The sequence below is a fragment of the Dermacentor silvarum genome, chromosome 1, assembly GCF_013339745.2.
Source record: "Dermacentor silvarum isolate Dsil-2018 chromosome 1, BIME_Dsil_1.4, whole genome shotgun sequence".
Classification (NCBI taxonomy): Eukaryota; Metazoa; Arthropoda; class Arachnida; order Ixodida; family Ixodidae; genus Dermacentor; species Dermacentor silvarum.
Genome location: NC_051154.1, coordinates 268,692,896 through 268,708,424, shown reverse-complemented (window position 1 = coordinate 268,708,424; position 15,529 = coordinate 268,692,896). Strand labels below are relative to the sequence as shown.

The window sequence follows — 15,529 nt, the reverse complement described above, 5'->3', positions numbered from 1 at the left end:
CAATATTTGCGCAGCACGTGCGTCAGTGCGAAGTAGAGTTTTTTCTTTCTTTTTCTTGTTTAAATTTTAGCGGCTTCACCATTTCCTGATTAGATTTTTCTGGTAACTGCTATCCTTTTGACCATGTGATGTGTTCTTTGCTACGGTTTTTGCAATCACTTATATATATGTTTGTTATTTCCAATAAAGATTTATAGCGCTCGTCCTGTCTTCTTCCGCCACCGTCCGTGTCTTCTTCGCGCTTATATCAAGAATATGTCACCTACGGGTCTCACTGGGGGAACCCCTTCGCATTCATTTAGGATGTGCTGAGTGGTCTCCGGATTTTTGCTGCAGCAGACACGCGCCTCATCCTGTTGCGAATATTTGCTCCGGTATGTTTTTGTCCTTGTGCCACCAGCTCGAGCTTCTCATAGCAAGGCACTTCCCTTCATGTTACGGTACAAAGCTTCCCTTCTAATTTATTTCTTCGCATTCTTGTAAATCTCTATGGTCTGTATTGTTTCTTTCCATTCGTTGGATCCAACTCCCTGTCTCTTTCTCACTTTCATTTTGATGAGTCCTGGTTCTCTATTCACACTTTCAATTACCGTGTACTTGGTTGCCAACTTTATTGACCTATTTCTCGATTCCGACGCTTTTCAGGAACAGATACTTGTGCACTTTATGCGCCCATTTATTTTCATCCATGTCCCTGAGTCTTTCTTCAAAACTAATTTTGCTCTGCGCGCCTCTGACTTTGAATGATGCCCAACCCATGTCACACTGCACTGCCTCATTTGTCGTTTAGCCGCGGGCTCCCAAAGCCAACCTGCCTACCGATCTTTGTTTAACTTCCAACCCCGACAAGATGTCCTATTTTAAGCGCAGAATGGCATTTCCGAACGTTAGCGTGGGCACCATTACTCCTTTTCAGATTCCACGCACCACCTCATACTTATTGTGGCCCCACAGTGATCTGTGTTTCATTATTGCTGCATTCCGCTTCCCCTTTATTTTCAGATTATCTTGGTGGGTGCTTTAGTAAATATTTCCTTCGTTTATGTAAACGCCGCGTTATTCATATAGCATGACTGCGGGTATGGCTTGCTATTGAATTTAGACCACGATATTAGTCGTCTCTTCATTACAAATAATAATTCCCGATGGCTCTGTGCTAAACGTAAGGCCAGAGACACTGCGTTGCGTTGCCACGCATATTCGCAAGTCTCTGTAAATCTCTTGCACTGCCCGTAGCAGCACTATGTCGCCCGCATACATCAGTCCACGGGCCTGCTGTTGCACCATTTGTCCATTATGCATGTATGATAAATGGAACCCTAATTCACTGTTTTCCAGTCGTCCTCCTTTGCCCTTAACATAAAGCGTGAACAACAATGGCGACAGAGGACATCTTTGCTTCAGTCCTTGGTGAATTACCACCACTTCGTTACCTTTTCGACCTTCCCATACAACTTGTATACTCGGTTGTCTCTATATATCTCCCTCAGCAGCTCCACGAAATCATCATCTATGCCTTCGTGCTTAAGAATATCCCATAACCATTTCCTGCCTACGTTGTCATAGGCTCCCTTAAAATCTAGAAATGCTATCCATAAGGGTCTATTCTGAGCTACTGAAATTTCTATGCACTGATTTAGCACAAACATATCCTCTAAGCGTCTGTTTGGTCTGAACCCATTCTGTAGTTCTCCCGGTACGTCATTTTTCTCTACCCACTTGGACAATTCTAATTTTATGGCTTGCTTTGCCATTCTTTAAAGGGTATCCCACGTAACTTTAGCCAAACTTTAAAAATATGCAAATGCCACGTAGCTGGACAGAACCAAGGTAACGTTGTTTGCAATGGCTTGGAGATACTCAGAATATTTATTGCATACCGCCTAATGAATTAAATATATAGACCTAATTACTTAAAAAACTTCTCAATTATTAAAATTACATGAACAGTGTAAACAAGAAAATTGTAGAGCAACGGGAAAAAACTCCCAATATAGCTTTCTTTTGCTCAATACGTGCTACGTAAAAGTTTTGTGAGCGTGGAAGGAAGCCCGCGAATACACGCAAAGCGCCTCGAGCGGCCAGTCACGCGGCTAATATCCAGTCGCGCGGCAACCTAAGAATCTAATTGACAATGGGGTCAATACGTGAACTACACGAATACGCCAATCCGCGAAAAAAAGTACTGATCTCCGTTCCATATGTGTATGTTTAGGAAGCAAACAAACAAACCAGGAAAGAAAAAATAAAGAACATTAGGAAGGTTCAGAATAATTATAGCGCATACTCTTGAAGCTATGCTTCCGGTATGGGCAATAAGAATATTGTTACGGGGAAAAGAAGTAAGAAATGTATTTACAGTGTATTTACAAGACTGGCAGCGGCTGACAAGATCATAGTAAGCACGCGAAGTCCCGAGCTTCGTATTCTTCAAGTGCTCTCAAAACGTCTTCTTCATCGCTCTGTCACATGACCCCCGGCGGCTGAAGCACCGACTCGGTGCTGGTTAGGAGGCGGTCGAGTGATACGGCTTATAACGCGCGACCTGGACTACGTCGGAACGAGGCTGAGCCACGGTGGGGTCAAGAGGGGCGATTTCGTAGGTGACGTCGGTTACTTGACGCAAGACGCGGTAAGGACCAGAGTAGCGTGAAAGCAACTTCTCCGAGAGGCCAACGCGTCGCGACGGAGACCAAAGGAGAACCAGGGCGCCCGGTGTGTAGTGGGCGTCACGATGGCGGGTGTCATATAAGCGCTGCTGATTTTCCTGCGAGTCCACAAGTCGACGTCGGGCAATATGGCGTGCCTCTTGTGCCTAGATTATGGCGTCCCGGGCGTACTCTGATGTGAAATGTAGGCTATCAGGCAGGAGGGTGTCGAAAGGTAGCGTAGGGTCGCGGCCAAACAAGAGGAAGAATGGAGAGAAGCCTGCGGTATCGTGGCGAGAAGAATTGTAGGCAAAGGTAACGAATGGTAATGCAACGTCCCAGTCACGATGGTCAGCGGAGACATACATGGATAGCATCTCAGTGAGGGTCCGGTTGAGACGCTCGGTTAGATCATTCGTTTGTGGATGGTAAGCAGTAGCAAGTTTGTGTTTAGTCGCGCAAGAGTGTAGAATGTCATTAACAACTTTAGAAAGAAAGTAGCAGCCTCGGTCGGTAAGGAGCTGTCGAGGGGCACCGTGGTGAAGGATGACGTTTTCTAGTAGGAAATCGGCGACATCGGTTGCACAGCTTGTCGGAAGAGCCCGTTTGATTGCGTATCGGGTGGCGTAATCTGTTGCTACAGCAATCCACTTATTTCCCGAAACAGACGTAGGAAAGGGGCCTAAAAGATCAACGCCTACACGAAAGAATGGTTCTGATGGCACGTCAAGTGGTTGAAGGCGGCCAGCAGGTAGTGTGGTCGGCTTTTTTCGTCGTTGACAAAGGTCACACGCAGTGATATAACGGCAGACGTCACGGTAAACACCAGGCCAAAAAAAAGTGCCGACGAACGCGGTCGTAAGTCCGTGACACGCCAAGGTGACCGGCAGTCCGCACATCATGAAGCTGGGCGAGAACAGTCCGGCGCAGATGCGAAGGGACAACAAAGAGTCGGTCAGGGTCGTCAGGGCGCATGTTACAGCGGTACAAGATGCCATCGTGGAGTTCTAACATTCGAAGGGAAGGGTCGGGCGTCGTTGAAGTGAGCCGTTGAATATGGTCTTTTAAGAAGTCGTCCCGGCGTTGTTCCACTCCGATATCGTCAAAAGCACTCAAAGAGCGAACGGTGACAGGAATGCCGGCCATAGAAACGTCAGGTGGGTCGACAGGATGGCGCGACAAGCAGTCCGCATCTTGTTGTAACCGGCCTGTCTTGTATACAACTGAGTAGTTGTATTCTTGAAGGCGCAGAGCCCATCGGTCAAGGCGCCCAGAAGGATCTTTCAGAGATGAAAGCCAACACAGAGCGTGGTGGTCAGTGATGACCGTGAATTGCCGGCCGTACAAATAGGGGCGAAATTTTCCCACTGCCCAAACGAGAGCCAGACACTCGCGCTCAGTGATGGAATATTTGCGTTCAGCAGGGGAAAGAAGGCGGCTGGCGTAAGCAATAACACGGTCTTTTCCTTGTTTCTGGGCCAGGATAGCTCCAATACCATGGCCGCTGGCATCGGTACGGACTTCTGTTGGAGCTGACGCGTCAAAGTGAGCGAGAATGGGAGGGGAAGTAAGCAGCCGGATCAGCTCAGTGAAAGTAGCAGCTTGCTCACGGCCCCAGATGAAGGCAGCGTCTTTCTTGAGCTGAGTAAGAGGGCGTGCAACGTCCGCAAAATTGTGCACAAACCGACGAAAGTAGGAGCAGAGGCCCAAGAAGCTGCGAACGTCCTTGGCGCACGTTGGCACGGGAAAGTCTTTCACTGCCCGGATTTTATCTTGATCAGGACAGACACCAGAAGAATCGACGAGATGTCCGAGCACAGAAATTTCACGACGACCGTAGTGGCATTTGGACGAATTGAGTTGTAGCCCCGCCCGACAAAAAACAGATAGGACCGTCGATAGGCGTTCGAGGTGCGTCGCAAAAGTCGGAGAAAAAACGATCACATCGTCCAAGTAACAGAGGCAGATGGACCACTTGAAACCGTGCAGGAGGGCGTCCATCATTCGTTCAAATGTGGCTGGGGCATTACATAACCCGAAAGGCATCACTTTGAACTGATAGAGGCCGTCGGGAGTAATAAAAGCCGTTTTCTCACGGTCCATGTCATCGACGGCAATTTGCCAGTACCCGGAGCGAAGGTCTATGGACGAAAAATATTGTGCTCCATGGAGGCAATCCAGGGCATCGTCAATGCGTGGTAGCGAATAGACGTCCTTCTTGGTTACCTTGTTTAGGTGCCGACAATCTACGCAAAATCGCCAACTGTTGTCCTTTTTCTTAACTAAGACAACAGGGGATGCCCATGGTCTGCAAGAAGGTTCAATGATGTTACGAGAAAGCATCTTATCAACTTCGTGTTGGATGATGTCTCGCTTGGTAGGAGAGACGCGGTAGGGTCGCCGATGGATTGGGCTCGCATCCCCGGTGTTAATGCGATGTTTGACAACAGAAAATGTGTGTGAGTGGACCGACAATAAGATCCGCAGAGAATTTTGTTGGATTGACCTGCATGTTACACTAGTCACAGGCAGCACTATTTTCAAACCTTAAATTAGAGAGAGCAAAAAATCCGCGCTCACATATGCTGCTAAGAACACTGTATCTTTGCATGATTCTTTCTGACGGCATGTGCTAGTCATCCGCGATAAGGGGATGATCCATATCATCTACATCGCAATCGTATCTACAACGCAATCATTAAGCATATTGGCTAGTTCTTTGCCGTTAATCCGGCTCCGCTCTTACTCAATGGACTGCCACCTACCTACGAGAAGTTGATTGAATTTGTGAATGCCAGCTGGCTGGGCGGCGGAGGCGGGGCCCAGACGGGCGCCTACTGCTGGCCAAGGCCTCCACGCCACGTCCCGCACCAGCGGTGTGCCACACTGAGAGAAGAAGCGGCCGGCGTTTCGACAGACCGACAGCTGCAGGACTCGGCCATCCCTCAGCGCCTTCGAACGTCACTGCTCTCCCTTCGTCGTCCGCATCTTTTACAGAAGAAACTTACATCCGGCGAAAGTTTTCCTTCCGACGTTTTTTTGCTGAGAAAGACTCTGACCTTGTGATTGGCAGTTTGAATTATACCCGACGGCGATGAGCTCAAATTATTTAAATCCATACTGTTTCTTGCATGCTCCTTGTTTCCGCTTCAATATTGTTACCCCTTTAGTGAACAGACGTTGAACTTTTGTCTGAGAAATGTTTGACGTTGGTTAATATAAAGTGTGGTTTTTGTGCTTGATAATTTGCAGGTGGCTTTGTTTATTTGTGGCACCGAGGACACAAGTCGGATGTTAAAATAATGCACGAACCAATTCGTTAGAGTCCTTAATTTAACGAGATACACAAGCCTTACCAAGCATCGTCATATAATCGATACACTCTAAAAGTATTTTTCCACCGAGCTACAAGCCGGGACGTAAAGACTTGCCCCTGCGATTTCTTCTGTCATGTGACTCACTAGCGATCTCTGATTGCTAGTGAGGTGCGCGCATCGAGGCAGGCCACGGATGATGATTTGATGGCATTCCCGTGAAACAGAGCGGTGACAGATATTCACCTAGTCTGCTTGGGCTAACGTGCTTTTCAGTCTTGTATTTTGCCTATACATCACTCCCCCCCCCCCTCCCATCTTTGTCATCTGCCTTAAAACTTCTATACAGTCGAACGCCTTTATAACGTAGTGCTTGGGGCCTCAAAAATCATTCGTTATACCGGTCACTTCGTTTTAAAGGTCGCGCACTGCATAGCTGGACAAAACAGCACCGCACAGTATCGAATTCTTCCTTCGTTGTGCAGGTTATTTTGGTGTAGATGCGTTCGTTGTAGCTGTGCTCGTCTGTATCCACCCTATACCGTAACTCATGCATGCCCTTAACGGATCCAGTCCTATCAATCTGTTCCATGCTTTTTTTCCACCAATACTCTAAACGTCTCTTGCTTATCTCGACTGCTGACCGGTTGGTGCTACAATTCATTTCAATCCCAGTGCTTATGGAACGTGTGCGTTACCTACGGGTCTCACTGGCTGAATAACGTTGCCTTCCTTTAGGTTGTGCTGAGTTGTCTTGGTGCGATGATGATGATCATGATGATCATGATTTATTGGCATCCCCTTTGAAACGGCGCGATTATAAATAGTAACCTAGCCTGTTTCAGTTACCTAGGTATGCTACACATGTTTTGCATTCTAGCATTTTTGTGTAAATATCTCGGGTCGTATCAATTAATTTCCTGCTTTTTACAGCGAAGATGTATATGGCTACGCTGGCAAATTTTATGCGTCCGTGTGTGTACACTATCGTGTCGACAAAGAAAAAGTTTCTTGTCCAGAGCTAGAGTAATTTTGAGTTTCCGCGTAACAGAAATATGTATTCTCGTATGCTGATCTCGACGGCGCGACGCCTTGTGGCGGTGGCGCTCGTGTAACGTCGGCAACAGCTTCCCTGTACATCCACTTTCGCAGGGTAGAATACTCTAACCACCATACTCTAAACGTCTCTTGCTTACCCCGAGTGCTGGACGGTTGATGCTTCCGTCCACTTTGGTCGAAGCGCTTGTGGAAGGTGTACGTCACCTACGACATAAGAATGGATAGTAGGACGAGTTGGTACGGTAACATATTCTTGATATGTTACCGTAAAAAAAACAGCAAGAAAAACAGAAAAAAGAACGGTTTGCAGTGGTGCCCTATGTGCACAAGTTGTCACATGGTTTACGGAATGTAGCCAGTAGGTACGACGTCAATACGGTTTTTTCGGCTGCCTGTAAGTTGTCAACGAAGTGCCCTATCATAAAAAGGAAACTTGAGCGGGGGGGAGTAAAAAGAAAAAAATTATTGTGGCGTTAGGCACGTGTCCCCTTTAACACATTGTGACACAGGCATAGTCTATCACATTCCACTCAAGTGCGGTAAAGCTTATATTCGACAGAGCGGCAGATGCCTCAATATTAGACTAAATGAACATCAGCATTCTCTTAACAATCCCAACGCTTCTCATCTAGCCTCGCATTGTTTTACGTGCGGTTGTAGGTCACTGTTTGAGGACACTAAAGTCCTTTCTACACACAAATGCCAAACTACACGCGAAATAATTGAGGCATTTCACATTAAAAGACTAGGAGAAACTTGTGTTAGCCAGGCATCATTATCATTGTCAGAAGGTGAATTTCAATATTTGCGCAGCACGTGCGTCAGTGCGAAGTAGAGTTTTTTCTTTCTTTTTCTTGTTTAAATTTTAGCGGCTTCACCATTTCCTGATTAGATTTTTCTGGTAACTGCTATCCTTTTGACCATGTGATGTGTTCTTTGCTACGGTTTTTGCAATCACTTATATATATGTTTGTTATTTCCAATAAAGATTTATAGCGCTCGTCCTGTCTTCTTCCGCCACCGTCCGTGTCTTCTTCGCGCTTATATCAAGAATATGTCACCTACGGGTCTCACTGGGGGAACCCCTTCGCATTCATTTAGGATGTGCTGAGTGGTCTCCGGATTTTTGCTGCAGCAGACACGCGCCTCATCCTGTTGCGAATATTTGCTCCGGTATGTTTTTGTCCTTGTGCCACCAGCTCGAGCTTCTCATAGCAAGGCACTTCCCTTCATGTTACGGTACAAAGCTTCCCTTCTAATTTATTTCTTCGCATTCTTGTAAATCTCTGTGGTCTGTATTGTTTCTTTCCATTCGTTGGATTCAACTCCCTGTCTCTTTCTCACTTTCATTTTGATGAGTCCTGGTTCTCTATTCACCCTTTCAATTACCGTGTACTTGGTTGCCAACTTTATTGACCTATTTCTCGATTCCGACGCTTTTCAGGAACAGATACTTGTGCATTTTATGCGCCCATTTATTTTCATCCATGTCCCTGAGTCTTTCTTCAAAACTAATTTTGCTCTGCGCGCCTCTGACTTTGAATGATGCCCAACGCATGTCACACTGCACTGCCTCATTTGTCGTTTAGCCGCGGGCTCCCAAAGCCAACCTGCCTACCGATCTTTGTTTAACTTCCAACCCCGACAAGATGTCCTATTTTAAGCGCAGAATGGCATTTCCGAACGTTAGCGTGGGCACCATTACTCCTTTTCAGATTCCACGCACCACCTCATACTTATTGTGGCCCCACAGTGATCTGTGTTTCATTATTGCTGCATTCCGCTTCCCCTTTATTTTCAGATTATCTTGGTGGGTGCTTTAGTAAATATTTCCTTCGTTTATGTAAACGCCGCGTTATTCATATAGCATGACTGCGGGTATGGCTTGCTATTGAATTTAGACCACGATATTAGTCGTCTCTTCATTACAAATAATAATTCCCGATGGCTCTGTGCTAAACGTAAGGCCAGAGACACTGCGTTGCGTTGCCACGCATATTCGCAAGTCTCTGCAAATCTCTTGCATTGCCCGTAGCAGCACTATGTCGCCCGCATACATCAGTCCACGGGCCTGCTGTTGCACCATTTGTCCATTATGCATGTATGATAAATGGAACCCTAATTCACTGTTTTCCAGTCGTCCTCCTTTGCCCTTAACATAAAGCGTGAACAACAATGGCGACAGAGGACATCTTTGCTTCAGTCCTTGGTGAATTACCACCACTTCGTTACCTTTTCGACCTTCCCATACAACTTGTATACTCGGTTGTCTCTATATCTCCCTCAGCAGCTCCACGAAATCATCATCTATGCCTTCGTGCTTAAGAATATCCCATAACCATTTCCTGCCTACGTTGTCATAGGCTCCCTTAAAATCTAGAAATGCTATCCATAAGGGTCTATTCTGAGCTACTGAAATTTCTATGCACTGATTTAGCACAAACATATCTCTAAGCGTCTGTTTGGTCTGAACCCATTCTGTAGTTCTCCCGGTACGTCATTTTTCTCTACCCACTTGGACAATTCTAATTTTATGGCTTGCTTTGCCATTCTTTAAAGGGTATCCCACGTAACTTTAGCCAAACTTTAAAAATATGCAAATGCCACGTAGCTGGACAGAACCAAGGTAACGTTGTTTGCAATGGCTTGGAGATACTCAGAATATTTATTGCATACCGCCTAATGAATTAAATATATAGACCTAATTACTTAAAAAACTTCTCAATTATTAAAATTACATGAACAGTGTAAACAAGAAAATTGTAGAGCAACGTGAAAAAACTCCCAATATAGCTTTCTTGTGCTCAATACGTGCTACGTAAAAGTTTTGTGAGCGTGGAAGGAAGCCCGCGAATACACGCAAAGCGCCTCGAGCGGCCAGTCACGCGGCTAATATCCAGTCGCGCGGCAACCTAAGAATCTAATTGACAATGGGGTCAATACGTGAACTACACGAATACGCGAATCCGCGAAAAAAAGTACTGATCTCCGTTCCATGTGTCTATGTTTAGGAAGCAAACAAACAAACCAGGAAAGAAAAAATAAAGAACATTAGGAAGGTTCAGAATAATTATAGCGCATACTCTTGAAGCTATGCTTCCGGTATAGGCAATAAGAATATTGTTACGGGGAAAAGAAGTAAGAAATGTATTTACAGTGTATTTACAAGACTGGCAGCGGCTGACAAGATCATAGTAAGCACGCGAAGTCCCGAGCTTCGTATTCTTCAAGTGCTCTCAAAACGTCTTCTTCATCGCTCTGTCACATGACCCCCGGCGGCTGAAGCACCGACTCGGTGCTGGTTAGGAGGCGGTCGAGTGATACGGCTTAAGACGCGCGACCTGGACTACGTCGGAACGAGGCTGAGCCACGGTGGGGTCAAGAGGGGCGATTTCGTAGGTGACGTCGGTTACTTGACGCAAGACGCGGTAAGGACCAGAGTAGCGTGAAAGCAACTTCTCCGAGAGGCCAACGCGTCGCGACGGAGACCAAAGGAGAACCAGGGCGCCCGGTGTGTAGTGGGCGTCACGATGGCGGGTGTCATATAAGCGCAGCTGATTTTCCTGCGAGTCCACAAGTCGACGTCGGGCAATATGGCGTGCCTCTTGTGCCTAGATTATGGCGTCCCGGGCGTACTCTGATGTGAAATGCAGGCTATCAGGCAGGAGGGTGTCGAAAGGTAGCGTAGGGTCGCGGCCAAACAAGAGGAAGAATGGAGAGAAGCCTGCGGTATCGTGGCGAGAAGAATTGTAGGCAAAGGTAACGAATGGTAATGCAACGTCCCAGTCACGATGGTCAGCGGAGACATACATGGATAGCATCTCAGTGAGGGTCCGGTTGAGACGCTCGGTTAGATCATTCGTTTGTGGATGGTAAGCAGTAGCAAGTTTGTGTTTAGTCGCGCAAGAGTGTAGAATGTCATTAACAACTTTAGAAAGAAAGTAGCAGCCTCGGTCGGTAAGGAGCTGTCGAGGGGCACCGTGGTGAAGGATGACGTTTTCTAGTAGGAAATCGGCGACATCGGTTGCACAGCTTGTCGGAAGAGCCCGTTTGATTGCGTATCGGGTGGCGTAATCTGTTGCTACAGCAATCCACTTATTTCCCGAAACAGACGTAGGAAAGGGGCCTAAAAGATCAACGCCTACACGAAAGAATGGTTCTGATGACACGTCAAGTGGTTGAAGGCGGCCAGCAGGTGGTGTGGTCGGCTTTTTTCGTCGTTGACAAAGGTCACACGCAGTGATATAACGGCAGACGTCACGGTAAACACCAGGCCAAAAAAAAAGCGCCGACGAACGCGGTCGTAAGTCCGTGACACGCCAAGGTGACCGGCAGTCCGCACATCATGAAGCTGGGCGAGAACAGTCCGGCGCAGATGCGAAGGGACAACAAAGAGTCGGTCAGGGTCGTCAGGGCGCATGTTACAGCGGTACAAGATGCCATCGTGGAGTTCTAACATTCGAAGGGAAGGGTCGGGCGTCGTTGAAGTGAGCCGTTGAATATGGTCTTTTAAGAAGTCGTCCCGGCGTTGTTCCACTCGGATATCGTCAAAAGCACTCAAAGAGAGAACGGTGACAGGAATGCCGGCCATAGAAACGTCAGGTGGGTCGACAGGATGGCGCGACAAGCAGTCCGCATCTTGTTGTAACCGGCCTGTCTTGTATACAACTGAGTAGTTGTATTCTTGAAGGCGCAGAGCCCATCGGTCAAGGCGCCCAGAAGGATCTTTCAGAGATGAAAGCCAACACAGAGCGTGGTGGTCAGTGATGACCGTGAATTGCCGGCCGTACAAATAGGGGCGAAATTTTCCCACTGCCCAAACGAGAGCCAGACACTCGCGCTCAGTGATGGAATATTTGCGTTCAGCAGGGGAAAGAAGGCGGCTGGCGTAAGCAATAACACGGTCTTTTCCTTGTTTCTGGGCCAGGATAGCTCCAATACCATGGCCGCTGGCATCGGTACGGACTTCTGTTGGAGCTGACGCGTCAAAGTGAGCGAGAATGGGAGGGGAAGTAAGCAGCCGGATCAGCTCAGTGAAAGTAGCAGCTTGCTCACGGCCCCAGATGAAGGCAGCGTCTTTCTTGAGCTGAGTAAGAGGGCGTGCAACGTCCGCAAAATTGTGGACAAACCGACGAAAGTAGGAGCAGAGGCCCAAGAAGCTGCGAACGTCCTTGGCGCACGTTGGCACGGGAAAGTCTTTCACTGCCCGGATTTTATCTTGATCAGGACAGACACCAGAAGAATCGACGAGATGTCCGAGCACAGAAATTTCACGACGACCGTAGTGGCATTTGGACGAATTGAGTTGTAGCCCCGCCCGACAAAAAACAGATAGGACCGTCGATAGGCGTTCGAGGTGCGTCGCAAAAGTCGGAGAAAAAACGATCACATCGTCCAAGTAACAGAGGCAGATGGACCACTTGAAACCGTGCAGGAGGGCGTCCATCATTCGTTCAAATGTGGCTGGGGCATTACATAACCCGAAAGGCATCACTTTGAACTGATAGAGGCCGTCGGGAGTAATAAAAGCCGTTTTCTCACGGTCCATGTCATCGACGGCAATTTGCCAGTACCCGGAGCGAAGGTCTATGGACGAAAAATATTGTGCTCCATGGAGGCAATCCAGGGCATCGTCAATGCGTGGTAGCGAATAGACGTCCTTCTTGGTTACCTTGTTTAGGTGCCGATAATCTACGCAAAATCGCCAACTGTTGTCCTTTTTCTTAACTAGGACAACAGGGGATGCCCATGGTCTGCAAGAAGGTTCAATGATGTTACGAGAAAGCATCTTATCAACTTCGTGTTGGATGATGTCTCGCTTGGTAGGAGAGACGCGGTAGGGTCGCCGATGGATTGGGCTCGCATCCCCGGTGTTAATGCGATGTTTGACAACAGATGTTTGTCCGAGAGGACGGTCTCCAAGGTCGAATAAGTCCCAGTACGAGGCAAGGAGGCAACGTAGTTCATTGGCACACTGGGGCGGAAGGTCGGGCGCGATCATTTTCATTAGGGCATTCAAGTCTGAAGGGGCAGCAGGCACAGCAAGAGTTGCACACGAGGAGTCGTCAGCATTTAAACCCGAAATCTGGTAGTCTTGGGCCGGCGTGATTTGCGCAAGTGATATGCCGCGCGGGAGAACTTGTGCACTAAGTCCAAAGTTCACTAGCGAAAGACAGGACGTGTTGTCCGTAATGGTAATGTCGGTGTGCGGAAATGCGACGTTATGTGAGAGCAGGGCATCCGGATTAGGAGATACGATGTAGTCACCGTCTGGAATGGGCGGAACGGGTGAAACACCTATGTAGGTAACGGCAAGGTGAGGGAGGCGAATATGCTCTGTGGAACATAGCCGGATCGGAGCACTATCGGGGGGATCAATAGCAACAATATTATTTCACGAAACGCGTCGCAATTCAAGAGAAGTACACGGGCTTACCTCTTGGATGGCTGGATCTTCCTAGCCCTGGCTCCCGACTAGTCTTCTGGTCTGCGACGTCGATTCGCTGTAGTTTCGCCTGCGGAAACCAAATTTTCACACAATGAGCGCGTTCAATAAAGTATTTCTACCTCTATTGGGCAGCTCAAGTAAACCGTATAATGAGTCGCTTACTACTTCGAAGCCGTGACCAGGATTTAGCAGCTACTCCTCTTCCGACTGGCCACGGACTACGAACGACGGACTGGCCACAGAAGACGGACGAAGAGGAGGCCCGGGAGCGAACCAACGGCAGCGAGACGAGACTTCGATGGCAAGGAGCGGCACGGTAGTCTCAGTGGAATCCTTGATCGCGGGACGTTTAACCCAAGTCCTGATCGAACGCCTGTGACGAATGCACCTGCGGCTCGTGCAGAATGCGCGCGCACGCGCTCCCGCTCTGACGGTTGCTCACTGATGCCGTAAAAGATGACGATAATTATTACGGTCGCAGAAGCATTGAATAATTTCAGCTGTACCCTCACAATACTTTTTCCTTAAAGTTATCTCGGCCCGCCACACCTGTTTAACCGCCAGCTTCTTGGCCAATCCCCCGTGGTGGGTATGCGCCATGGTATAGGAAGCAAGCAAGCAAGCTGTGACTTTAAGGATATCATCATCTTCGGCTGAGGCTTTTACACACCAGTGGGACTTTTGGATACCTCCACAGATATGAAGAGCGAACTGCTTGCCTTGGCTGATCTTCTTGCCTGGACTTGGCTGGAATTCTTGCCTTGACTGATGAGTGCATGGGCCTCTCTTTTCTCCGAGTACCCGGACTTGGATATAGCGCGTTGAATAACGTACTTCTTCCTCTCTTGAGCAGCTCAAGTAAACTGTATAATGAGTCGCTCATTACGTCAAAGCCGCTAGTCCGACTGGAATCGTTTATCGCGAGCAAGAAAGTCGTCGCCCTCTGCCGGAGAAGTAAATTTCGGATTGTGGTGAACCAAGCCGGAACATGGGGGCATTATGCGTAACTCCGGAATTGGCTATTAGAAAGATCGCATCGAAACGAGGCTTTGACGGTGTAGATACCATGCAATAGAAAAGGACGTCTAAAGGCTGTTTCGCATGTTGCAGATCAGAGTGGAAGAAATCTGTGCTGTGACAGGCCTTCGCATGAGGCTTCGCAGGAGTCGGTTTCACATGCATGCGATTCTGCCAGTGCGATCGATACCCACGGCTGCTTACTGTCATCGCAAGTGAGCATGTCGAATTTCTTTTTAAACAGTGTCCAAAAACTTATTGGGTGCGAAGCGCCTTATGCGCTCGGGCTGTCGGCGTCTCCTGTCGTAATCGTCGTCGTCGTCGTAGTCACGGTAAGCAAGCGGCACGTGTTCGCGCTCGGCACGCGCTCGTGCCACTGCTCCCGCATTCGTCGTCGTCTTCCACAGCTGGCTGCGTTGCCGCTCATCATTCCAGCGTAGAATTTCACTTCTCTTCTGTCGTCGTAATGGGGAGGCCGCGTTTACGGGGTTATGAGCCATTGCTTAAGGCAGTATGAGCCCATTAGCGGTGCATCACTGCATGCTTCGCACCTCCTCAGGTGTCACGTTAGTGGAGCTGCATTTCGCTTAATGAGTCATTCGAGCACCGAGTTTTAAATGCGAAGCATTTCTTGGCGAGCATTTGCTACTCTGACAGTATCTATCTATCTATCTAACTATCTATCTATCTATCTATCTATCTATCTAGCCGCCTACGCCTTTGGGATGTCATGGGCGTTTCGGTAACTTAGTATGTACCAGAATTAGCATACTATGACAAGAGTATATGACGAACATAAATGATGGATGATGACATGAATATCATGACATGCGTGTCATGTAGGTCATGACAATGACCCAGCGAAAAAGTTTAACACTCAAAAGCCACTGAAATCAGTTCGGACTTGGGTACTAAGTGAAGGATGATGCTAAGTGAATAGGAGCTAAAGGATGATGGTAGAAATCAGTCATGAGCATGACGGAGCAAAAATGACAATGACTCAGCGAAAAAAGATTAACACTCAAAAATCTCTGGAATGGGTT

General features: G+C 47.8%; 1 protein-coding gene across 1 annotated transcript in view; it reads right to left on the bottom strand.

Annotated features, from left to right (window-relative positions):
• LOC119440238 (serine/arginine repetitive matrix protein 1-like) overlaps positions 1-13,822 on the bottom strand; it is a 293,035-nt gene extending 279,213 nt beyond the window's left edge. The window contains exons 1-3 of the mRNA XM_049661047.1: positions 13,632-13,822; positions 13,458-13,536; positions 7,159-7,225 (exon numbers count right to left, since the gene is read on the bottom strand). The gene's annotated coding sequence lies outside the window, so the exon portion shown is untranslated. The remainder of the gene's footprint in view (positions 1-7,158; positions 7,226-13,457; positions 13,537-13,631) is intronic.
• Positions 13,823-15,529: the final 1,707 nt, after the last annotated feature.